The sequence below is a fragment of the Zea mays genome, chromosome 7 (genome assembly GCF_902167145.1).
Source record: "Zea mays cultivar B73 chromosome 7, Zm-B73-REFERENCE-NAM-5.0, whole genome shotgun sequence".
Classification (NCBI taxonomy): domain Eukaryota; kingdom Viridiplantae; phylum Streptophyta; class Magnoliopsida; order Poales; family Poaceae; genus Zea; species Zea mays.
The window spans coordinates 29,131,434-29,156,773 of NC_050102.1; the positions used below are offsets into that span (position 1 = coordinate 29,131,434).

The 25,340-nt window shown below is 47.8% G+C and overlaps 2 pseudogenes across 2 annotated transcripts; both read right to left on the reverse strand.

Annotated features, from left to right (window-relative positions):
* Positions 1 to 21,164: 21,164 nt before the first annotated feature.
* On the reverse strand, positions 21,165 to 22,731 carry LOC103633798 (proteosome superfamily protein pseudogene; annotated as a pseudogene). The gene is made up of 5 exons (NR_161200.1): positions 22,662 to 22,731; positions 22,362 to 22,446; positions 21,885 to 21,947; positions 21,740 to 21,805; positions 21,165 to 21,474 (listed from the first exon to the last, which is right to left on the reverse strand). The product of NR_161200.1 is annotated as a proteosome superfamily protein pseudogene (transcript).
* A 1,148-nt stretch (positions 22,732 to 23,879) lies between these two features.
* LOC103632189 (BRF1 protein pseudogene) lies at positions 23,880 to 24,582 on the reverse strand (annotated as a pseudogene). Its single transcript, NR_163490.1, has 4 exons — positions 24,481 to 24,582; positions 24,333 to 24,404; positions 24,163 to 24,246; positions 23,880 to 24,033 (listed from the first exon to the last, which is right to left on the reverse strand). The product of NR_163490.1 is annotated as a BRF1 protein pseudogene (transcript).
* Positions 24,583 to 25,340: the final 758 nt, after the last annotated feature.

Sequence of the window (25,340 nt, forward strand, 5' to 3'; positions counted from 1 at the left end):
GGCGATGTGGTTGAGCTCGAGCCCGTAGAACTTGTCTTCCAGGCACCGAACCTCATCGCAGTAGGCTTCCATCTTCGGGTCGCGGCAGTGGGAGTTCTTCATGACTTGGTCGATGATGAGTTGCGAGTCACCGCGAGCGTTGAGGCGTTGGACCCCTAGCTCGATGGCGATGCGCAACCCGTTGACCAGAGCCTCGTACTCGGCCACATTGTTGGACGCTGGGAAGTGGAGGCGTAGCACGTAGCGTAGGTGCTTCCCGAGGGGCGAGATGAAGAGCAGGCCCGCTCCTACCCCTGTCTTCATCAGCGACCCGTCGAAAAACATGGTCTAGAGTTCCGGTTGGATCGGAACTGTTGGGAGCTGGGTATCGACCCATTCAGCCACAAAGTCCGCCAAGACTTGGGACTTGATGGCCTTCCGAGGGGCGAACGAGATTGTCTCGCCCATGATTTCCACCGCCCACTTTGCAATCCTACCCGAGGCCTGTCGGCACTGGATGATCTCCCCCAGGGGGAAGGATGACACCACAGTCACCGGATGAGACTCGAAGTAGTGTCGCAACTTCCGCCGCATCAGGATCACCACGTACAGCAGCTTCTGAATTTGTGGGTAGCGGATCTTGGTCTCGGATAGTACCTCACTGATGAAGTAGACTGGCCTCTGGACGGGCAATGCATGCCCCTCTTCTCCTCTCTCAACCACGATCGCGGCGCTAACCACCTGAGTGGTGGCGGCGACGTAGATCAAGAGGGCTTCTCCGGCGGCGAGAGGCACCAAGATGGGCGCATTCGTGAGGAGCGCCTTCAGGTTCCCGAGGGATTCCTCGGCCTCAGGGGTCCAAGTGAAGCACTCGGCCTTCCTTAAGAGGCGGTACAGAGGCAGGCCTCTTTCGCCGAGGCGCGAGATGAAACGGCTCAGAGCCGCAAGGCATCCCGTGACCCTCTATATGCCTTTTAAGTCCTTGATGGGCCCCATGTTGGTGATGGCCGCGATTTTCTCCGGGTTGGCCTCGATGCCCCGCTCGGAGACGATGAACCCCAAGAGCATGCCTCGGGGGACCCCGAAGACACACTTCTCGGGATTGAGATTTACGCCTTTCGCCTTGAGACACCGGAATGTCGTTTCAAGGTCAGAAAGGAGGTCGGAGGCTTTCCTCGTCTTGACTACGATGTCATCGACGTAGGCCTCGACCGTTCGACCAATGTGTTCGCCGAACACGTGGTTCATGCACCTTTGGTATGTCGCACCCGCATTCCTCAAACCGAACGGCATGGTAACATAGCAGTACATGCCAAAGGGTGTGATGAAAGAAGTCGCGAGCTGGTCGGACTCTTTCATCCTGATTTGGTGATACCCTGAGTAGGCATCGAGGAAAGACAGGGTTTCACACCCAGCAGTGGAATCCACGATTTGATCGATGCGAGGCAGAGGGTAGGGAACTTTCGGACATGCTTTGTTTAGACCAGTGTAGTCTACACACATCCGCCATTTCCCTCCTTTCTTTCTCACAAGCACAGGGTTGGCAAGCCATTCGGGATGGAATACCTCTTTGATGAACCCTGCCGCCATTAGCTTGTGGATCTCCTCGCCTATGGCTCTACGCTTTTCCTCGTCGAATCGGCGCAGAGGCTGCTTCACGGGTCGGGCCCCAGCTCGGATATCCAGCGAGTGCTCGGCGACATCCCTCGGTATGCCGGGCATGTTCGAGGGACTCCACGCGAAAACGTCAGCGTTTGCGCGGAGAAAGTCGACGAGCACTGCTTCCTATTTGGGGTCGAGCTCGGAGCCGATCCGGATCTGCTTGGAGGTGTCACTGCTGGGGTCGAGGGGGACGGACTTAACCGTCTCCGCTGGCTCGAAGTTGCCGGCATGGCGCTTCACGTCTGGCGCCTCCTTGGAGAGGCTCTCTAGGTCGGCGATGAGGGCCTCGGATTCAGCGAGGGCCTCGGCGTACTCCACGCACTCCACGTCGCATTCGTACGCGTGTCAGTACGTGGGGCCGACGGTGATGACCCTGTTGGGGCCCAGCATCTTGAGCTTGAGGTAGGTGTAGTTGGGGACGACCATGAACTTGGCATAGCATGGCCTCCCCAACACCACATGGTAGGTTCCTCGGAACCCGACCACCTCGAACGTGAGGGTTTCCCTTCGGAAGTTGGAGGGAGTCCCCAAGCAGACGGGTAGATCGATTTGTCCGAGAGGCTGGACGCGTTTCCCGGGAATGATCCCGTGAAAAGGCGCCGCGCATGCCCGGACCGAGGACAGATCGATCCGCAGGAGCCTGAGGGTCTCGGCGTAGATGATGTTGAGGCTGCTGCCTCCGTCCATGAGGACATTGGTGAGCTTGACGTTGCCGATGACGGGGTCGACCACGAGCGGGTATTTCCCCAGGCTCGGCACGCGGTCGGGATGGTCGCCCTGGTCGAAGGTGATGGGCTTGTCGGACCAGTCTAGGTAGACTGGCGCCGCCACCTTTGCCGAGCAGACCTCCCGACGCTCTTGCTTGCGGTGCCGAGCCGAGGCGTTCGCCACTTGCCCACCATAGATCATGTAGCAGTCGTGGACCTCAGGGAACTCTCCTGCCTTGTGATCTTCCTTCTTATCGTCGTCGCGAGCCCTGCCACCCTCCGCGGGTGGCCCGGCCCTGTGAAAGTGGCGCCGAAGCATGGCGCATTCCTCAAGGGTGTGCTTGACGGGCCCCTGATGATAGGGGCACGGCTTTTTGAGCATCTTGTCGAAGAGATTGGCGCCCCCGGGAGGTTTTCGAGGGTTCTTGTACTCAGCAGCGGCGACAAGGTCCAGGTCGGTGGCGTCGCGTTTCGCTTGCGACTTCTTATTGCCTTTCTTCTTGGTGCCGCGCTGAGTTGACGCCTCGGGGACATCTTCCGGTGGGCGGCCCTGGGGCTGCTTGTCCTTCTGGAAGATGGCCTCAACCGCCTCCTGGCCAGAGGCGAACTTGGTGGCGATGTCCATCAGCTCGCTCGCCCTGGTGGGGGTCTTGCGACCCAGCTTGCTCACCAGGTCGCGGCAGGTGGTGCCGGCGAGGAACGCGCCGATGACATCCGAGTCAGTGACGTTGGGCAGCTCGGTGCACTGCTTCGAGAATCACCGGATGTAGTCCCGGAGAGACTCTCCCAGCTGTCGGCGGCAGCTTCGGAGATCCCAGGAGTTCCCAGGGCGCACGTACGTGCCCTGGAAGTTGCCGGTGAAGGCTTGGACCAAGTCGTCCCAGTTGGAGATCTGCCCCGAAGGCAGGTGCTCTAGCCAGGCTCGAGCGGTATCGGAGAGGAACAGGGGGAGGTTGCGGATGATGAGGTTGTCATCGTCCGTTCCACCAGGTGGCAGGCCAGCCAGTAGTCCGCGAGCCACAGTTCTGGCCTCGTCTCCCCCGAGTACTTTGTGATAGTAGTCGGGGTTCGGAACCGGGTTGGGAACGGCGCCCGTCGTATGGCTTGGCTGAAAGCCTGCAGACCGGGTGGTTCGGGCGAGGAACTCCGATCCTCCCCGCTGTCGCAGCGTCCCCCACGCCTGGGGTGGTAGCCTCGGCGCACCTTCTCGTCGAGGTGGGTTCGACGGTTACGGTGGTGGTGCTCGTTGCCGAGGCGACTCGGGGCCGCAGGCGCCGTGTTGCACATGCGCCCGGTATGGATCGAGGCTTCCCGCATGAATCGAGAAGTCGTGGCGTGATGCTCCGAGGGGTACCCCTGCCTTCGGGAGGCAGAGCTTTCGGCCCGTCGGACCGTGGCATCCTCCAAGAGATTCTTGAGCTCTCCCTGGATATGCCGCCCCTCGGTGGTTGATGGCTCCGGCATCGCGCGGAGAAGTATCGTTGCTGGAGCCAGGTTGTGGCCGACCCCACTGGAAACCGGTGGCGGCCTTGCCCTGACATCGTCGGCGATGCGGTGCTGGACACCCTGGGGTAGGCGATGTGCTTCTCCAGCCGGAGGTTGGCCCGCCCATTCCTGCCCGATGTCCCGGCGGAACGGCTCAAGCGTTCCTGCTCCCTCGTCGAGCCTGGCCTGCATCTCGCGGATTTGCTCGAGCTGTGGGTCATGACCCCCCGCAGGGACGGGGACCACAGCTAGCTCCCGAAGGATGTCACCGCGAGGCGCAGGCCTAGGGGGATCACCGTTCTCCGGTATACCAAGATGGTTGCCTTCGCCGGGACCCCCTAGATCGACGTGGAAACATTTACGACTTGGGCCGCAGTCCTCGTCGCCGAAGCTGCGGCTACCGTCGGAACAATTGGAGAGGCAGTAGTCGCATGCGGTCATAAAGTCCCGCATGGCACTGGGGTTACCAAGTCCGGAGAAATCCCAACAAAAGTCGGGCTCGTCATCTTCCTCGGAACCCGAGGGCCCGTAGGTCGAGACGGTTGTCAGCCGGTCCCAGGGTGACCGCATACGATACCCCGGAGGGTTTGGACTTGCCTCTATGAAAGCGTCCACCGAAGCGAAGTCACTTGGTGGGTCGAGGCTGAATCCAAAAGGCTCGAGATGGGAATTGGTCGGTACCTCTTGGTCGACGGGCGGTGACGAAGTCACGTCAGGGGTAGACTGCACCGTCGTCTCAGGTACGAGGGTGACGCCCAGCAAGTCTTTCGCGAGCGTGCTGGCGTCGTCCGTCCGCTTGGAGTTGGCGTGTTGCGGGGAAACGGCGCTCGTCTTCGTCTCAGACGCAAGGTCGATGCCCGACGTGTCCCCCGTTGGGGCGCCGGCGCCATCGACTCGCTCGACAGTCGACGAGGTGCCGCCTCCTGCTTGGCCTTGGTTGCCCCGCCTCCTCCTCCGTCGGCGGGGGAGGCGACGGGACAAACCCGAATGTTGTTCTTCCGCCACGTGGGGAAGACGTCGTCGATTCCGCCGCCGGTGGGCGGATTGTCAGCCGCCATTGTCGTTGTCGCGCGGCGGGGGACGGAGTATCATGTAGCAGCTGCCGTCGAGGGACATGAACTCAAGACTCCCGAAACGGAGCACCGTCCCGGGCTGGAAAGGTTGCTGGAGACTGCCCATCTGGAGCTTGACGGGAAGTTGTTCGTCAACACGCAGCAGGCCCCTACCTAGCGTGCCAACTGCCGGCGTTTCGAACCCGGGGGGTCCCTGGACCGACGAGTAAATTGTCGCGGCGTGCCCTAGCCCAGATGGGTCAGCGCGAGACGGAGCGCAAAGGGGGGAAATGGAGCCGGAGGGAGACAGGCGTAAAAGGGGAAACCCACGGCCTTCGTGTTTGTCCCGCGCCCAGGTCGGGTGCGCTTGCAGTAGGGGGTTACAAGCGTCCGCGTGGGAGAGAGCGAGAGGCTTATGCGTGTGTCGTCCCGTCCTTCCCCGCGCGGCCAACCCTCTGTAAGAGGGCCGTGGACTTTCCTTTTATAGGCGTAAGGAGAGGGTCCAGGTGTACAATGGGAGTTGTAGCAGTGTGCTAACGTGTCTAGCGGGGAGGAGCTAGTGCCCTGAGTACATGCCATCGTGGCAGCCGGAGAGGTTTTGGCACCCTGTTCGTGTGATGTCGTGGCAGTCGGAGGAGCGCTGGAGCCTGGCAAAAGGACAGCTGTCGGGGCTGTCGAGTCCTTGCTGACGTCCCCTTGCATCCGTAAGGGGGCTGAGAGCCGCCGTCGTCATGGGGCATGTGGGGCGCCATCATTACTTGTTTACCGGGGCGAGCCAGATGGGAAGCCGGTCTTGTTCCCGTAGCCAGAGTTAGCTAAGGGTAGGGTAATGATGGCCCCTCCTATGACGTGGTCGGTCCGAGCCCTGGGTAGGGCGAGGCGGAGGCTCCTCCGAGGTCGAGGTTGAGTCTGTCTTCTGAGGTCGAGGTCGAGTCCGAGCCCTGGGTCGGGCGAGGCGGAGTTCGTCGTCTTCCGGGGCTGAGCCCGAGTCCGAGCCCTGGGTCGGGCGAGGCAGAGTTCGTCGTCTTCCGGGGCTGAGCCCGAGTCCGAGCCCTGGGGTCGGGCGAGGCGGAGTTCGTCGTCTTCCGGGGCTGAGCCCGAGTCCGAGCCCTGGGGTCGGGCGAGGCGGAGTTCGTCGTCTTCCGGGGCTGATCCCGAGTCCGAGCCCTGGGGTCGGGCGAGGAGGAGTTCGTCGTCTTCCGGGGCTGAGCCCGAGTCCGAGCCCTGGGGTCGGGCGAGGCGGAGTTCGTCGTCTTCCGGGGCTGAGCCCGAGTCCGAGCCCTGGGGTCAGGCGAGGCGGAGTTCGTCGTCTTTCGGGGCTGAGCCTGAGTCCGAGCCCTGGGGTCGGGCGAGGCGGAGTTCGTCGTCTTCCGGGGCTGAGCCCGAGTCTGAGCCCTGGGGTCGGGCGAGGCGGAGCTTCCTATGGCGCTCAAGGCCGGACTTGGCTGCTGTCAGCCTCACTCTGTCGAGTGGCACAGCAGTCGGAGCGGCGCAGGCGGTGCTGTCCTCTTGTCAGGCCGGTCAGTGGAGCGACGAAGTGAATGCGGTCACTTCGGCTCTGTCGACTGAAGGGCGCGCGTCAGGATAAGGTGTCAGGCCACCTTTGCATTAAATGCTCCTGCGATACGGTCGGTCGGTGTGGCGACTTGGCCAAGGTTGCTTCTTGGCGAAGACTGGGCCTCGGGCGAGCCGAAGGTGTGTCCGTTGCTTGAGGGGGCCCTCGGGCGAGACTGAATCCTCCGGGGTCGGCTGCCCTTGCCCGAGGCTGGGCTCGGGCGAGGCGAGATCGTGTCCCTTGAGTGGATCGAGCCTTGACTTAATTGCACCCATTAGGCCTTTGCAGCTTTGTGCTGACGGGGGTTACCAGCTGAGATTAGGAGTCTTGGGGGTACCCCTAATTATGGTCCCTGACACTACTCGCTCAAGATTAGCTAACTTTTGTGAGCATTACTCGTTTGTCTCTTCTATTGAGCCTTTCAGGGTAGAAGAGGCCTTGCAGGATCCGGATTGGGTGTTGGCCATGCAGGAAGAGCTCAACAACTTCAATAGAAATGAAGTTTGGAGCCTGGTGCCATATCCAAAGCAAAATGTTGTGGGAACCAAGTGGGTGTTCCGCAACAAGCAAGACGAGCACGGGGTGGTGACACGAAACAAGGCTCGACTTGTGGCAAAAGGTTATGCCCAAGTCGCAGGTTTGGATTTCGAGGAGACTTTTGCCCCTGTGGCTAGGCTAAAGCCTATTCAAATTCTATTAGCCTATGTCGCTCACCACTCTTTCATGTTGTTTCAAATGGATGTGAAGAGTGCTTTCCTCAACGGGCAAATCAAGGAGGAAGTATACGTGGAACAACCCCCTAGCTTTGAGGATGACAGGTATCCCGACCACGTTTTTAAGCTCTCTAAGGCGCTCTATGGACTTAAGCAAGCCCCAAGAGCATGGTATGAATGCCTTAGAGATTTCTTAATTGCTAATGCTTTCAAGGTTGGGAAAGCTGATCCCACTCTTTTTACTAAGACTTGTGATGGTGATATTTTTGTGTGCCAAATTTATGTCGATGACATAATATTTGGTTCTACTAATCAAAAGTCTTGTGAGGAGTTTAGCAGGGTGATGACTCAAAAGTTCGAGATGTCAATGATGGGCGAGTTGACCTACTTCCTTGGGTTCCAAGTGAAGCAACTGAAGGACGGCACTTTCCTCTCCCAAATGAAGTACACACAAGATCTTCTCAAGCGGTTTGGGATGAAGGACGCCAAGCCCGCAAAGACACCGATGGGAACCGACGGTCATGTCGACCTCAACAAAGGAGGTAAGTCCGTTGATCAAAAGGCATACCGGTATATGATAGGGTCATTACTTTATTTATGTGCTAGTAGACCGGACATTATGCTAAGTGTATACATGTGTGCTAGATATCAACTTGACCCTAGGGAATGTCACCTTGTGGCCATTAAGCGAATTCTTAGATATTTAGTTGCTACGCCTTGCTTCGGGATCTGGTATCCAAAGGGGTCTACCTTTGACTTGATTGGATACGCAGACTCCGATTATGCCGGGTGCAAGGTAGATAGGAAGAGTACATCAGGGACGTGCTAATTCCTAGGAAGGTCCCTGGTGTCCTGGAGTTCTAAGAAACAAACATCCGTTGCCCTATCCACCGCTGAGGTCGAGTATGTTGCCATAGGACAGTGTTGCGCGCAACTACTTTGGATGAGGCAAACCCTCCGGGACTTTGGCTACAATCTGAGCAAAGTCCCACTCCTATGTGACAATGAGAGTGCAATCCGCATGGCGGATAATCCTATTGAACACAGCCGCACTAAGCACATAGACATCCGGCATCACTTCCTGAGGGATCACCAGCAAAAGGAAGATATCGAGATTTTTCATATTAGCACCGAGAACCAGCTAGCCGATATCTTCACCAAGCCATTGGATGAGAAAACATTTTGTAGGTTGCGTAGTGAGCTAAATGTCTTAGATTCGCGTAACTTGGATTGATCTATAGCATACATGTGTTCTATGCCTTTGATCATGTTACTTTGAAGCATTTACATTACTTTTTGTATATCTGTGGTGCTCAAGTTGTACAAGACCTCCCCGGACCTCACAAGTCCATATGCAAATGATGCACTTGTTTAGGGGGAGATATGCTACAACTTGACCCTTTGAGACTAACCTTTGTGTTTGAGTATTCTTGATGTAGTCTCAAAGGTGCATTGAAAGGGAAAATGGACATGGACGTTGCAAAGACTTCCACTACACTCCGGTATTGGTGTACTTATTTCCATGTTCATTCCTATGCTCTATTTGCCTTTTTTTGCTCTTAATTGACATTTTTTGTAAGGCAATGGGGTTTTAGGGCCAAGAATGATCTCGTTTTGGTGCTTAATGCCAAAGGGGGAGAAATTAAGGCCAAAAGCAAATGGATCAGCTACCACTTGTGAATTTTGAAAACAATAGAGTTAGAACTTTTGATTTGTCCAAAATACTCTTATTGCAAAATTTGGTGTCTTGTGGGGAGAATTTTTTTATTATGGGAAAAAGGGGGAGTTTTTGGTACTTGATCAATTTTTCCATTGAAATATATCTCTTTGTGCCTAAACAAGGGAAATGTGCCTTTGGGCAATTTCAATAATGTTTTGGTAATTAAGTGTCCAACACGTTTAATTAAGTTCTCATGTGCCAAGTAAAGAGAAAAGTGCAAATCAAAGAGAAAGGTACGTTTCTAGACTTAGTACATTGTTTTGAGTAGTAATGTGTTTTGTCTAAGTGCTAGAATCAGTGAGAAAAGAATTGGAAAACGAGGTGGCTGTGTGCAGCCAACTTCAGCTCGGCTTGGTACACCGGACTATCCGGTGGTGCACCGGACAGTGTCCGGTGCGCCAGGCTGGTCCGCGTGAAAAGGCCGCTCTCGGGACTCAACAGCGACGTACGGCTATAATTCACCGGACTGTCCGGTGGTGCACTAGACTGTCCGGTGAGTCGTCCGCGGCGAACTCGTCGCTCTCGGGAAAAGGATCAGCGACGTACGGCTATAATTCACCGGACCGTCCGGTGGCGCACCGGACTGTCCGGTGAGCCAACGGTCGCCTGCGCCAACGGTCGGCCGCGCAATCTTCATGTGACACGTGGTCGTGCCAACGGTCGATTGGGCACACCGGACTGTCCGATGTGCACCGGACAATGTCCAGTGCGCCAACCGACACCGAGGACCAACGGTCGGATGCGCCAGAAATGGAAGGAGATCGCGCACCAGACAGCTACAGGGACTGTCCGGTGGTGCATCGGACTGCACCACCCGATAAAAGGAAAGTTTGGCCTTCCAAGTTGGCCTCCAACGGCTCCTAGCTGCCTTGGGGCTATAAAAGGGACCCCTAGGCGCATGGAGGAGCCACCCAAGCATTCACTAAGTATTCTAAGGCATCCAGACTGTGCTCCCACGCATTCGCTTTTTTGTGTTAGAGATTTGAGCTCTATTCGAGTCAATGACTCTCTGTGTTGTCATTTGAGCTCGAGTCTTCACTTGTGTGCGTGGGGGTGCTGCGTATTCGAGTCTTGTGTGTGTTGCTCTTCCCAACCTTACTCTGTGATTCATTGTGATCTTTGGTGTAAGGGTGAGAGACTCCAATTTGTGGAGATTCCTCACAAACGGGAACAATCATCTAAAGGAAAAACCGTGGTATTCAAGTTGATCATCGGATCACTTGAAAGGGGTTGAGTGCAACCCTCGTCCATTGGGACGCCACAACGTGGAAGTAGGCAAGTGTTACTTGGCCGAACCACGGGATAAAAATCGTGTGTCTTGTGTCGCTCTCTCTGTGATTGTTCGTGTTCACAAGAACTCGCTTCAAGCTACTTAACCGTTCTAACACTTATAACTAAGTTTTGTGGTTGTTAGTGTTTGATTTTTACAGGATCACCTATTCACCCCCCCCCTCTAGGTGCTCTCAGTTACTTTATTAACCGTAGGTTGAAATACATTAGTTATTTATTTTTAAAAACATGTGGTATGATAAAATAATGTTGTTAATGCGTAGGCAATTCATTTACGAAGCTATAGCAACTGGAACAGGTTAAATCGGAGTCATATCGGAGAAAATATGGATTTTCTATGTTTCTATAATTATTTTATACTTAGTAATTATTTTCTAGAATTTATTTATAAAGTCCAACGCCTCCCGATCGTGGGCATTATTTTCTAGAAGCGTAGGGGCTATCTTGCAAATTCTAGGACTTACTGGTGATGATCTTTATATAATTGAAGACCGCAGGTTGATATCCTCAAACTTGAGAGGCTCTTTAGCACAACAGGCGGTCGAAGGGGTATGGACTTTTGTGGACCGTTGAATCGATAGTCTACGGTGCAGATTAGACTGCACAAAATATGAACCGGTATCCCATATTGATCGTGGGAGCAAAGATCAACGATCCATAGCGTTCCATGTCGTGATCTAACCTATCCCCTTAGATCCTGATCAGGGGGTTCTAATTTAATGAACCAAAACGGTGTGAACACTCCTAATCTCACACGTCCGCTCAAGATCCAACGGGTGCAAACATGTCCCCTACCTCACATCGCCTGAGCACGGCGGCGCCATGGCTCCACGGTGGCATAGCACATCGTAGCAATGAAATCGCACCCAAATGCCCTACTTCCCACCCCGGATGATGCAACATGAAGCAGAGATGACGTCAATCTTAAGAGAAGTAGCATTACCAGCAATAACGCGGCGATGAACGCTGCCCTCGCTGAGCGGTGTCTCCAAGGCTCCGATGAACAATCCACAACCCTCTCAATGGACTTCGCCCTCGATCTCCCCCGCCCACCATCCTTGTGCATTGCGCTTCCTCCTGGACCCATCACCAAGGGCTTGACAATGGCGGTGGAGTCCGACCACGAAGCGAAGCAGCCTGGCGACATACTTGTCATCTCTGACGAGCAATTGTGTTGAAACCGAGAATTTCCATGCTCTACCACCCACACGCGTACACTCCACATTTCTTGGAGAGGCCATTAGCCATTCTCGGGGCGCCGATTAATGGCGAAGATGAGCTATGACGGTGAGAGCTCCAAGTTGAAAGGGAAATGGACTTAACCATTTTCTATAATCGATTTTGATGGTTGATGTCCAACACAAACCACGTGGACTAACTAGTTTGTCTAGATGTCATTTATCTCAGGTGCATAAGGTTCAACACAAACCAAGAGAGAAATTAAGTTAGGGACTCAATCAAAAATTGGAGCATGACAGAGAGTGTGCTGATTTTTAGCGCACCGGACAGTGTCCGGTGCATCAGGGCCGTACAAACTCAAACCAGCCACTCTCGGGAATTCAGAGGCACGCTCCGCTATAATTCACTGGACTATCCGGTGTGCCACCGGACTGACCGGTGAGCCAGCGGAGCAACGGCTCCCTGCGCGCCAACGGTCGACTGCAGAGCACTACAGTGATAAACAGTGTCACGACAGAAGTTAGAGCGCAGAAGTCAGAGGTCACCGGACTATTTGGTGTGGCACCGGACTGTCCGGTGCAGCAAGACGACAAGCGCCTCCAACGGTCAACTGCTCTAAACCCTAACGGTTGCGTTGACGTGGCACGCACAGGATAGTGAATGTGGCTGTCCGGTGCACCACCGGACTGTCCGGTGCGCCCATCGCCAGTAGCTTTTGCCAACGGCTAGGAAGCTGTTTGAGGCTATAAATACCCCCCAACCAGCTCATTCATTGGCATCCAAGTTTTCAGAAGTTTACATTCAATATAAGAGCTATAGCATTCACTCCAAGACATAATTACAAAGATCAAATCCTCTCCAAGTCCTAAATTCATCTCAACGACTTAGTGACTTGAGAGAGAAAGTTTTTGTGTTCATTTGCGCTCTTGTTGCTTGGATTACCTTCTTCCTTTCTCATTCGTTTCTTAAGTGCTTTGTAAAGCTAAGCAAGAGACACCAAGTGTGTGGTGGTCCTTGTGGGGTCTTAGTGACCCGTGTGATTAAGGGAAGGCTCACTCGGTCTAAGTGACCGTTTGAGAGAGAGGGAAAGGGTTGAAATAGACCCGACCTTTGTGGCCTACTCAATGGGGACTAGGTTCTTTGGAACCGAACCTCGGTAAAACAAATCACCGTGTCTACTTGCTTTGGTTCCTGCTTGATTTGTTTTCCCTCTTTCCTCTCTCTAACGTTTCCTTGCTAGTATTAATTTGAGTTTGCTCCCATACGTCATCCGCATCATTTGAGCAACTCTTAGCAAGAGAAACATTCTTTCGGACTTGAATTTAATTCTAACGCTAACCCGGGACCTAGTGTGTATTTGAAGTTTATAAATTTCAGGTTTCGCCTATTCACCCCCCCCCCCCTCTAGGCAACTTTCAATTGGTATGAGAGGCAGTGCTTCATTTAGAGCCTAACCAACTCGACGACAAGGCCAAGAGGGAGATCGTGACCGGCGACAAGGCCGCAGGCTCGGGGAAGACTCTCTCAAGAGAGTCCGGCAACAAGTACAAGGAGGAATCCTCTTCCTCTATCAAGTCACATCGGAGAGGTGACAAGAAGAAGAAAATGAAAAAGGTGGTCTACTACGAGACCAACTCTTCATCACCCTCCACGTCCGGCACCGAATCGTCCACTACTTCTAAGCACCATGAGCGCAAGAAGTATAGTACCCTACGCTATCCCCGTATTTCCATGCGCGCTCCTCTACTTTCCGTTCCCCTAGGCAAGCCACCATATTTTGATGGTGAAGATTATTGTATGTGGAGTGATAAAATGAGGCATCATCTAATCTCACTCCACGAAAGCATTTGGGACATTGTTGAATTTGGAGCGCAGGCACCATAGGTGGGAGACGAGGACTATGACTCGGACGAGGCCACCCAAATTAGGCACTTCAACTCACAAGCAACTTCTGTACTCCTCGCCTCTTTATGTCGAGAGGAGTATAATAAGGTGCAAGGGTTGAAGAACGCCAAAGAAATTTGGGACGTCCTCAAAACCGCGCACGAAGGGGACGAGGTGACCAAGATCACCAAGCGCGAAATGATCGAGGGAGAACTCGGTCGATTCATCCTCAACAAAGGGGAAGAGCCACAGGCCATGTACAACCGGCTCAAGACAATGGTGAACCAAGTGCGCAACCTCGGGAGCACCAAATGGGATGACCATGAAATGGTCAAGGTTATTCTAAGATCCCTTGTTTTTCGTAATCCTACTCAAGTACAATTAATACGTGGGGATCCTAGATACAAACAGATGTCTCCCGAGGAGGTGATTGGCAAGTTTGTGAGCTTTGAACTTATGATCAAAGACTCCAAACACATTGTCAACTTGGAGCAAGGCGCCACCTCCACACCCGAGGTGCAACCCGTTGCATTCAAAGCAACGGAAGAAAAGAAGGAGGAGTCTACACCAAGTAGGTTTCCAATCGACGCCTCCAAGCTCGACAATGAGGAGATGTCACTCATCATCAAGAGCTTTCGCCAAATCCTAAAGCAAAGGAGGGGGAAAGACTACAAGCCCCGCTCCAAAAGGGTGTGTTACCGGTGTGGTAAGTCCGGTCACTTCATCGCTAAATGTCCATATCTAGTGAAAGTGATAGGGACGAAGACAAGAAGGGGATAAGAAGGAGAAGAAGAGATACTACAAGAAGAAGGGCGGCGAGGCGCACATGAGGCGGGAATGGGACTCTTGCGAGAGCTCCACCGACTCCTCCGACGAGGACGCCGCCAACATCGCCGTCAACAAAGGCCTCCTCTTCCCCAACGTTGGCCACAAGTGTCTCATGGCCAAGGATGGCAAAAAGAAGGTACACTCTAGAGTCACCCCCAAATATACCACATCTAGTGATGAGGGTAGCTCTAGTGATAATGAAGATGACTTAGTTTCTCTCTTTGCCAACCTTACCATAGATCAAAAGAAAAAATTGAATGAATTAATTGAAACTATTAACGAGAAGGATGATCTCTTGGAATGCCAAGAGGACTTGCTCGTTAAGGAGAACAAAAAAATTGTTAAGTTGAAAATTGCTTATGCTCTAGAAGTAGAAAAATGTGAAAACTTATCTAAAGAGCTTAGCATGTGCAATGAATCAATTTCCTATCTTAGAGATGAGAATGCTAGTTTAAATACTAAGATAGAAGAATTAAATGTTTGCAAACCACCTACATCTACTGTTGAGCATGTTACTATTTGCACTAGATGTAGAAATGTTAATGTTGAAGCTATTGATGATCACTTTGCTATGATTAAGGAACAAAATGATCACATAGCTAAATTAAGTGCTAAAATTGCCAAGCATGAACTGGAAAATGAAAAGTTTAAATTTGCTAGAAGCATGCTCTATAATGGGAGACGCCCTGGCATTAAGGATAGGATTGGTTTCCAACAGGGGAACCAAAACAACACCAAACTTAATGCCCCTAAGAAATTGTCTAATTTTGTTAAGGGCAAGGCTCCCATGGTTCAGGATAGTGAAGGCTATATTTTATATCCTGCAAACTATCCTGAGCACAAGATTAGGAAAATTCATGCTAGGAAACCTCACACTGTTTCTCATCATGCATTTATGTATAAGAATGAGGCCTCTAGCTCTAGGCATTCCACTCATGTTAAAATGCCTAAAAACAAAATTCCTAATGCATCAAATGAGCATAGAATTTCATTTAAAACTTTTGATGCTTCCTATGTGCTCACTAACAAATCAGGCAAAAAGTAGTTGCCAAATATGTTGGGGGCAAACACAAGAGTCCAAAGACTTGTGTTTGGTTACCCAAGGTGCTTGTTTCTAATGTAAAAGGACCCGAGACCGTTTGGGTACCTAAGAACAAGGCCTAAATTTGTTTTGTAGGTTTATGGACCCGGTGGTTTAAGTTGGATAATCCATAGCGGGTGCACAAACCACATGACTGGGGAGAAAAGGATGTTCTCCTCATATGAGAAAAATGAAGATCCCCAAAGAGCTATTACATTCGGGGATGGAAATCAAAGTTTGGTCAAAGGCTTGGGTAAAATTGCTATATCCCCTGACCATTCCATTTCTAATGTTTTTCTCGTAGATTCTTTAGATTACAATTTGCTTTCGGTTTCACAATTATGCAAAATGGGCTACAACTGTCTATTTACTGATATAGGTGTTACTGTCTTTAGAAGAAGTGATGATTCAATAGCATTTAAGGAAGTGTTAGATGGTCAGCTATATTTAGTTGATTTTAATGATAACAAAGCTGAACTTGACACTTGCTTAATTGCTAAGACTAACATGGGTTGGCTCTGGCATCGCCGACTTGCCCATGTTGGGATGAAGAATCTCCACAAACTTCTAAAGGGAGAACACATTTTAGGACTAACAAATGTTCATTTTGAGAAAGACAGGATTTGTAGCGCATGTCAAGCAGGGAAGCAAGTTGGTATCCATCATCCACACAAGAACATAATGACAAATGACAGGCCACTCGAGCTACTCCACATGGACCTATTCGGCCCGATCGCTTACATAAGCATCGGCGGGAGTAAGAACTGTCTAGTTATTGTGGATGATTATTCTCGCTTCACTTGGGTATTCTTCTTGCAGGAAAAATCTCAAACCCAAGAGACTTTAAGGAGATTCTTAAGACGGGCTCAAAATGTGTTTGGATTGAGGATTAAAAAGATAAGAAGCGATAATGGGACGGAGTTCAAGAACTCTTAAATCGAAGGATTTCTTGAGGAGGGCATCAAGCATGAGTTTTCTTCCCCCTACACACCTCAACAAAATGGTGTAGTAGAGAGGAAGAATAGAACTCAAGATGAGGACCAGGCTCAAGATATTGAAGATGAAGATCAAGACGATGAGACACCTCAAGAGGAGGACATTGATCAAGGGGGAGATGAAGACAATAATGACAAAGAAGATGATCAAGAGATTCGGGATCAAAGACCGCCACACCCAAGAGTCCACCAAGCAATTCAAAGAGATCACCCCATCAACTCCATTCTTGGTGACATTCACAAGGGGGTAACCACTTGATCTCGAGTTGCACATTTCTATGAACATTACTCTTTTGTGTCTTCTATTGAGCCATACATGATAGAGGATGCATTAAGAGATCCGGATTGGGTGGTGGCTATGCAAGAGGAGCTCAACAACTTCACAAGAAATGAGGTATGGCATTTAGTTCCACGTCCTAATCAAAATGTTGTAGGTACCAAGTGGGTATTCCGCAACAAGCAAGATGAACATGGTGTGGTGACAAGGAACAAAGCCCGACTTGTGGCAAAGGGATATTCACAAGTCGAAGATTTGGACTTTGATGAAACCTATGCACTAGTAGCTAGGTTTGAGTCAATTCGTATATTACTTGCCTATGCTACTTACCATGGCTTCAAGCTTTATCAAATGGACGTAAAGAGTGCCTTCCTCAATGGACCTATCAAGGAAGAGGTCTATGTTGAGCAACCTCCCGGCTTTGAATACAGTGAGTACCCTAATCATGTGTATAAACTCTCAAAGGCGCTTTATGGGCTCAAGCAAGCCCCAAGAGCATGGTATGAATGCCTGCGAGATTTCCTTACCACTAATGGCTCCAAAGTCGGAAAGGCCGATCCTACCCTCTTCACTAAAACTGTTGCAAAAGACTTGTTTATATGCCAAATTTATGTTGATGGTATTATATTTAGGTCTACTAACAAGTCAACTTGTGAAGAGTTTAGTAGGATCATGATACAGAAATTTGAGATGTCTATGATGGGGGAGTTGAAATATTTCCTTGGATTTCAAATCAAGCAACTCCAAGAGGGCACCTACATCAGCCAAACTAAGTACATTCAAGACATACTTAAAAAGTTTGGAATGAAGAATGGCAAACCCATCAAAACACCCATGGGAACCAATGTGCATCTCGACCTCGACACGAGAGGTAAGTCTGTAGATCAAAAGGTATACTGGTCAATGATAGGTTCTTTACTCTATTTATGTGCATCTCGACCGAATATTATGCTTTCTATATGCATGTGTGCAAGGTTACAGGCAAATCCTAAGAAAGTTCACCTTAGAACCGTGAAAAGAATCATGCGATACTTAGTTTACACTCCTAAGTTTGGGCTTTGGTACCCCAAGGGATCTACCTTTGATCTAATTGGGTATTTCGATGCCGACTATGCCAGATGTAAAATTGATCGAAAGAACACATCATGGACTTGTCAGTTTCTGGGAAGATCCCTGGTGTCATGGGCTTAAAAGAAACAAAACTCTGTAGCTCTTTCCACCGCCGAGGCCGAGTACATTGCCACAGGACATTGTTGTGCGCAATTGCTTTGGATGAGGCAAACCCTTAGGGACTATGGCTACAAATTGAGCAAAGTCCCTCTCCTATGTGATAATGAGAGTGCAATCCGCATGGCGGATAATCCCATTGAACACAGCCGCACTAAGCACATAGACATCCGGTATCACTTTCTGAGAGATCACCAACAAAAGAGGGATATCGAAATTGCTTATGTGAGCACCCACAACCAATTAGACGATATCTTTACCAAGCCACTAGATGAGAAAACCGAGCTAAATATACTTGATTCTCGGAACTTTGATTGAAACATTACACACATAGCTCATATATATACCTTTGATCATGTCTCTTTCATTTGGTACAAATGTATATTTCTTATTCTTCTTGAGCCAAGGCTAAGACTAATGTGTTTTCAAGTATATCTCTATGATTAGTCTTAGATTGAAAGGGAAATGGAGTATTCGGCAAAGACAAAGCTTCCACTCCAACTTTGACGGTATCATTTACCCTTTGCTGTTATTCCTACAACTCTCAATTGGTATGACCCTTCACTCATATTTATCTTACCATTTGGGAAAAAATGTAAAAAGGCCTCTCAACTTCTCTGTTTTTGGCGATTAATGCCAAAGGGGGAGAGAGTATTAAGCCCAAAGCAAAAGGATCGCACCACCACCATTTCAAAATTTTCACAAATGCTTATTTTGAGTTTATTTCAATTGGTATTTGAGTTAGCCTCAGAATGAATTTTCAAATGGTATCTAATTTTCATTTGGTATGTGAAAGTAAAATTTCATTTGGTATTTCTAAATTGTTTTTCAAATTAGTATATATATCAAAACCCTGTTGAAAGCTAAGGGGAGAATTCATTCAGGGGGAGCTTTTATCTAGTCAAAGGAAGAGCATTTGAAATAGGGGGAGAAATGTCAAATCTTAAAAATGCTTCTTGCAATCGTAATCCTATACCTTTGACTATTTGCAAAAGATTTTAAAAGGATTTTTCCAAAAGATTTGCAAAAACAAATAAGCGGTGCAAATGTGGTCCAAAATGTTAAATAAGAGAAAAGCAATCCATTCATATGCATAATGCCTTTCATTGGTTTAATTCCAAGTAACCTATGCACACATATCTCAATTGCAAACTAGTTACATTTCTGCACTTTATATTTGCTTTGGTTAGTGTTGGCATCAATCACCAAAAAGGGGGAGATTGAAAGGGAAATGGACTTAACCATTCCTATAATCGATTTTGATGGTTGATGTCCAACACAAACCACGTGGACTAACTAGTTTGTCTAGATGTCATTTATCTCAAGTGCATAAGGTTCAACACAAACCAAGAGAGAAATTCAGTTAGGGACTCAATCAAAAATTGGAGCATGACAGAGAGTGTGCTGATTTTTGGCGCACCGGACAGTGTCCGGTGAACTCAAACCAGCCACTCTCGAGAATTCAGAGGCGCGCTCCGCTATAATTCACCAGACTGTCCGGTGAGCCAGCAAAGCAATGGCTCCCTGCACGCCAATGGTCGACTGTAGAACGCTATAGTGATAAACAGTGCCATGGTAGAAGTCAGAGCGTAGAAGTCAGAGGTCACCGGACTGTCCGATGTGGCACCGGACTGTCCGGTGCAGCAAGCGACAGACGCCTCCAACGGTCAACTGCTCCAAACCCTAACGGTTGCGCTGACGTGGCGTGCACCGGATAGTGAATTGTGGCTGTCCGGTGCGCCCATCACTAGCAGCCTTTGCCAACGGCTAGAAAGTGGTTGGGGGCTATAAATACCCCCCAACCACCTCATTCATTGGCATCCAAGTTTTCAGAAGTTTACCTTCAATACAAGAGCTATAGCATTCACTCCAAGACACAATTCCAAAGATCAAATCCTCTTCAAGTCCCAAATTCATCTCAACCACTTAGTGACTTGAGAGAGAAAGTTTTTATGTTCATTTGCACTCTTGTTGCTTGGATTGCCTTCTTCCTTTCTCATTCGTTTCTTAAGTGCTTTGTAAAGCTAAGAAAGAGACACCAAGTGTGTGGTGGTCCTTGTTGGGTCTTAGTGACCCGTGTGATTAAGGGAAGGCTCACTCGGTCTAAGTGACCGTTTGAGAGAGAGGGAAAGGGTTGAAATAGACCCGGCCTTTGTGGCCTCCTCAACGGGGACTAGGTTCTTTGGAACCGAACCTTGGTAAAATAAATCACCGTGTCTACTTGCTTTGATTCCCGCTTGATTTGTTTGCCCTCTTTCCTCTCTCTAACGTTTCCTTGCTAGTATTAATTTGAGTTTGCTCCTATACGTCATTCGTATCATTTGAGCAACTCTTAGCAAGAGAAACATTCTTTCGGACTTGAATTTAATTATAACTCTAACCTCGGACCTAGTATGTATTTAAAGTTTATAAATTTTAGGTTTCTCCTATTCACCCCCCTCTAGGCTACTTTCACAAGCCATCCATGCTTTTCTCCATACTTGGTAATCTCGATGGTTCCTACGTCACAGAGGATCAAGTGGGTGCGGGCTTCAATATTTACTAGGTAGGTGCCCGTGCGATGCCACGGAACATAAATCTCAATTTGTATATCAGATATGCTTCCTGTGAAGCAAGGAAGCGAACGCAAGCCAACCTTTTGTATTAGTGCATTATGTTCAGTTCTTACTTGAGCATCTCGTGTTCTCGTGTGTGCCATGGCCGAGTGGCAAGCTCAACACTGGTATTGTTGTCTTGTCTCAAATGAAGTCCGCTTCCACAAGTTAATCGGATTTCTTCATGGGTGATAGTTGTGTCAGATTCTTCCGCGCATAGGGCAAGTAATGCAAGTGATAGCTGTGTCAGTTTACCCCCATTTTCTTGGGCATCACTTGTCTCAAATGAAGTCCATTGGAGGTTCTCAATTTATGTTCCGTGGCATCGCACGGGCACCTACCTAGTAAAATTTAAAGTTCAAACACATCATATATTAAAAGATAAAAAAGAAAATTCTAAGATAAAAAAGTGAAATTATCTCTTACAGTTTTCTCTTCTTTTATCTCTTATCATATGATGAATTTGAAGTACATCTATAATTTAATGCTTTTTTGGGACTTTTGTTAGTTATAATTTAATAATTTTTTGTGGCTTTTGTTAATTGGTTTGCACGAAAAATTGATTTTAAAGTACATCTATAATTTAATAATTTTTTGTGACTTTTGTTAGTTATAATTTAATAATTTTTTGTGACTTATGTTAGTTGGTTTGCACGAAAACTTGATTTGCACTTAACACGTTGCCAACAATATTATATTGATCTCTTGTTCTCGCACAAGTACTGAATTTGGGACACGCTCCATTGCTCCAAGCCATATCGCTTCTCATGGCCTCTTGCACAGGCGCATCAGGTTGAAACAACTTATCACACGCCAAAGCGCATTAGTAGGATAGCGAACTTGATTTCTTACAGCCACGAAATCCATGCACTACAGCAAATCTGCAATGTGAACACAACAAACACCTGGGTATCGATACAGCACACAAGAACGTGAATCACATAAACAAACTGCAGAGACTGTCAAATACAACATCCATCTTACGTATCTCATTTGTCTACAGTATGCGTTCAGGAGGGTTTCAAATGTAAACATCACATGTCGCTGGAGCAAATCAGTTTACAGAGTGATAAAACCAAGACATGTCGCTGGAGCAAATCAGTTTACAGAGTGAAAAAACCAAGACAAGCTTCAGGCTGGCTGCTCATAAGTGATGCTACTATTCTTGTTTGAAACAGTAAATCATCAACAGACAACTTACTCCACCTCTTCCATGAAATCCTTGATCTCTGATGGGCTTAGAACTCTGTTATTTGTATGGAAACTGTTAGTTCTCACCAAACCATTTGAAGTAGCAAGGAGTTTGTAATATCAAATAGCCTTAGATTTCCAACAACAAAAACATAGTAAACAGAAACATTTCCCCTACAGCTAGAGGAGCACAAGTTGTTACCAAACCCTAAAGAACAGAATGGGAGCAATGAGTGATGCAGTGATTTGATCATTTGATGAGGCAAGAGGAACATGGATCATATAAAGGTGGCAGTAATAATTGAGTCTGTGTAACTTACTTGAACTCACGGTCAGCTCGAATAATTCCGATTTCAATGTTGTTGGAGGAAATTTGCCCCTCATATCTGCAAGTCCAAGATGCAGAACCAATTAGTAACTATTTAGGATGTTTTAAACTAAGCAACTACAAGTGGGTTGCAATACCCTTCTTTCAAAGTCAAAATTGCAGTGTGGATGGCATCATCAAGCTCCATATCCTCTGTGTATCTACAATGAAAACATATTATAAATATAAGATGTGAAATCAGAAGGAAAGGATGATCTGTTATGGCACACAGGGGGTGGTAATGGGCTCTAAATCTTACACTATAAAATTTAAGGATCGAATCGGATTAGGATTCGGTCTCTATTCCTATTCATTTTTGTACTAAAATTTATTAAGGGCCACAATTTATTGTGAAGAAACACTTGATCATAATCCATTACCATCCCTAGGCACACATGCCTCTTATATTAATCAATGATGAGGAACATAGAATCAACTGGAATTTATTTACAATCAATGATGGAAGAAAATTATCAATGATAGAAGAAAATTATCAGCGGTACTATGTCACAACTCACAACAGTGTATCTGTATATAGTGCAAGTGCACAACATTACTACCATGAGATTATGTACCTCTTTTCAAGAAATGTCTTTGCATTTGACACATTTTTCCCATGGCTGATGCCTTCCAGGAGAAGTATGATCCTGAGGGATCAACCTGAAGAAATAGCCAACAATGTCAGTTGTCTTGACTCTTGAGTTTACGAAGGTACATCCTACAGTATCATGGTGATTGTTAACACATATGTGCACATTTTTCACTTTATAAGTACTACTTGTGATGATCCCTGTGAGACAATAAACAGGTTTCCTTTTTTTTGAAAGGTTGATAAACAGGTTTGAGGTTTCTATCTTGTAACTTCTTCAGTATACCTGATACAACTGTGGGCCATTGTCATCATACCCAGCAATCAACAGCGATACTCCAAATGGTCTTACACCACTGAAACAAATAAGGATCACAAGTAAAACTCATTAACATATACGTATCTCAGGCTTTCACTAATCACCTTAACAGCCCCAGACAATAGAGGCTAGTACAATCCTTTTGACTGGATGGTGTATATCCTAGTAATCTCTATTAGTTTAACTGTCTGGTCAAGCCATCACGACGACGTCAAGTGCGTCGATCAATAAATGGAAATATCTACTAAATGTTATAGATATAGTGCATATTCTATGTATGATGTTGGTTGGCTCGCTTGGCAAATAAACAATATTTAACCCTCGACCACTTAAATATCACCAATTAATTGAAAATCAATAGCTGGATTGCACACAGGGACAATACATTTCGGTAATGTACAAATAAAAAAATGGTAGACCGAGTACCAGAGGCAAGCCTTCCTCCCGCAAATGCAGAGAGGCTGCTTCGAACCCGCGATCTGGTGACTCAATGAACCAGATCTTCCAAGTGTTTAGCTATTTAGGTAATGTACAAATAAGGCACTAAAACAGCTAAAAAATACAATGCTGTTCCAAGTGTTTAGCCCGGAAGAAAAGTTGTTTGAAAGTTTAGTGCCAGAATATATTGATTATGGAGTGGCCATCCTGCAGTATGCAGATGACATTATCCTCTGTATTCAAGAATCTGTTTTCAAGTCGTCCGATTAATTGTGATTAATCGTCCAAGTTGATTTGGACCCAATCACGATTAATTGCCCAAGTTGGTCAGCCAGAACGACCAGCAAGTCGTCCGACTTGAAAGCAGATGACAAAGAGCAAGCTACAAATTTAAAGTTGCTCTTTATATCTATGAGATGTCTGGTTTAAAAGATAACTTTTCCAAGAATGAGGTTATTTTGGTTAGCCAGGATAACTCCAAAGGTTTGGAATTTTCCAACATGTTCAACTATGCTTAGATCTGATCAATTACCGGGCCGGGCCGGGCCATGCAAAACCCGACATGAAAATCCATTGGCCCGAGCCCGCCTGTGGCTCGACAGAAAATGCAAAATCACAGACCGAGCAAAATACTACCTCCGTTTTCGAATATTCGTCGTCGGTTAGTTCATTTTTGAACTAAAACGTGACAAATAAAAAAGAATGGAGGGAGTAATATGCATATAGTAACCAACTAATGAGCATCTAGAAAAATGCTTTACAATTTGGAATGGAGGGGAGTATAAACCATTCAGACTCATGGCAGTATACAGTTTGTGGATTCTACGTTTCAAGCATAAGCAAACAGGCATACCTTGTACAATTCGTCAACAGCTCCCACATTGATCTTTGAACCAAGTCCCTGTGAGAAGGGACGTTAGATATTGAATTTCAGGCTCTTAGTCTGTTTGCACACCGGATTCCAAATGTACGTGCATTGTACAAAGGACAAGTTTATTTTGGATTGTATGTGACAGCAACAAGCGAATACCTTCCGTTTCAGCATGTTGCACGTGGCTTCTGCTGGTGTTTCAGCAGGTGTCGAGCTCTTCATGTCTTCATTACGTTTTCGTTTCTATGTTTTGAAACAGATACAGATAATCATACGACTCAAATTAAAATGGTAAACAGGAAGTTTGGTTGCCCAAAATTGTTCCTTACTTTCTTTCCCGCTTCTGGATCAATCCCTCTAGCTGCCAATTCAGCTGCCAAAGCTTCCTTGGCTGCTTGTTCCTGTAAAATAAAAAAGAAGGTAGTAGCATTCTCTGATCAAGATGAAAAAAATGCGACCATAGATAGAGTTACTTACCTCAAGGTACTCTTTGTTCATTTCCTCCCAGATAATCTTTTTATATTGTGTTTCTTCCTCATTGTGAAAGTACCCATCAACCTACAAAATTGATAGATAGCATCACAACTAATTGCAAAGGCTTCCTCCACGCACATAAGGAACATGCAATAATTCAATTTCTTGTCTTAGAACTGAAAATGTTAGTTTAACTTTACCTGCATCGAGCAATAGAAAAGACTTGGATTAGAAGAACCAAGAAGCACTATTGTAGCACAAAGGAAAACTAAACCATAATGTTCGTCCCACCAATATACTTAAGTTTGCACCTTGCATGTATATACTTCAGATATTAATAAAAAAATATTCCAAACCTGAAGATCCTCCTTATTCTGTAAGTTCTAACATGAAGGATTAAGATCATTTACAACCTATAAAACATGACCCTCTCAATCAATACAATATAAGAAAAGCAGAAGAATCATATGCAATTCAGTTGATAAGTTGATGAACGGCAATTATAATAGTCAGTGAGCGCAATTCAGGATGTTATTGCGATGTGCACCTCCTGCATGACCAGATCACGAGCAACCTCCATGGAGTTCTTGCTGACCATCCCGGCGAGGAGGTGCCAAGCGCCAAGGTTCGATGGCATGATGATCACTGTGTTCCTGAAGTCCACCGTCCTGCCTTGCCCATCCATCAGCCTGCCGTCATTGAGGACCTAGAGCAGGGTGTTGAACATGGCGACATGGGTCGTCTCTACCTCATCAAATAAGATCACGTTGTACAACCTCCTCACTTGTTCAGTCAGCTACCCACCCTCTTCACGGCTGACGTAGCTTCAGTCATAGTTAAAAAAAATCCAGCCCAAGTCAGAA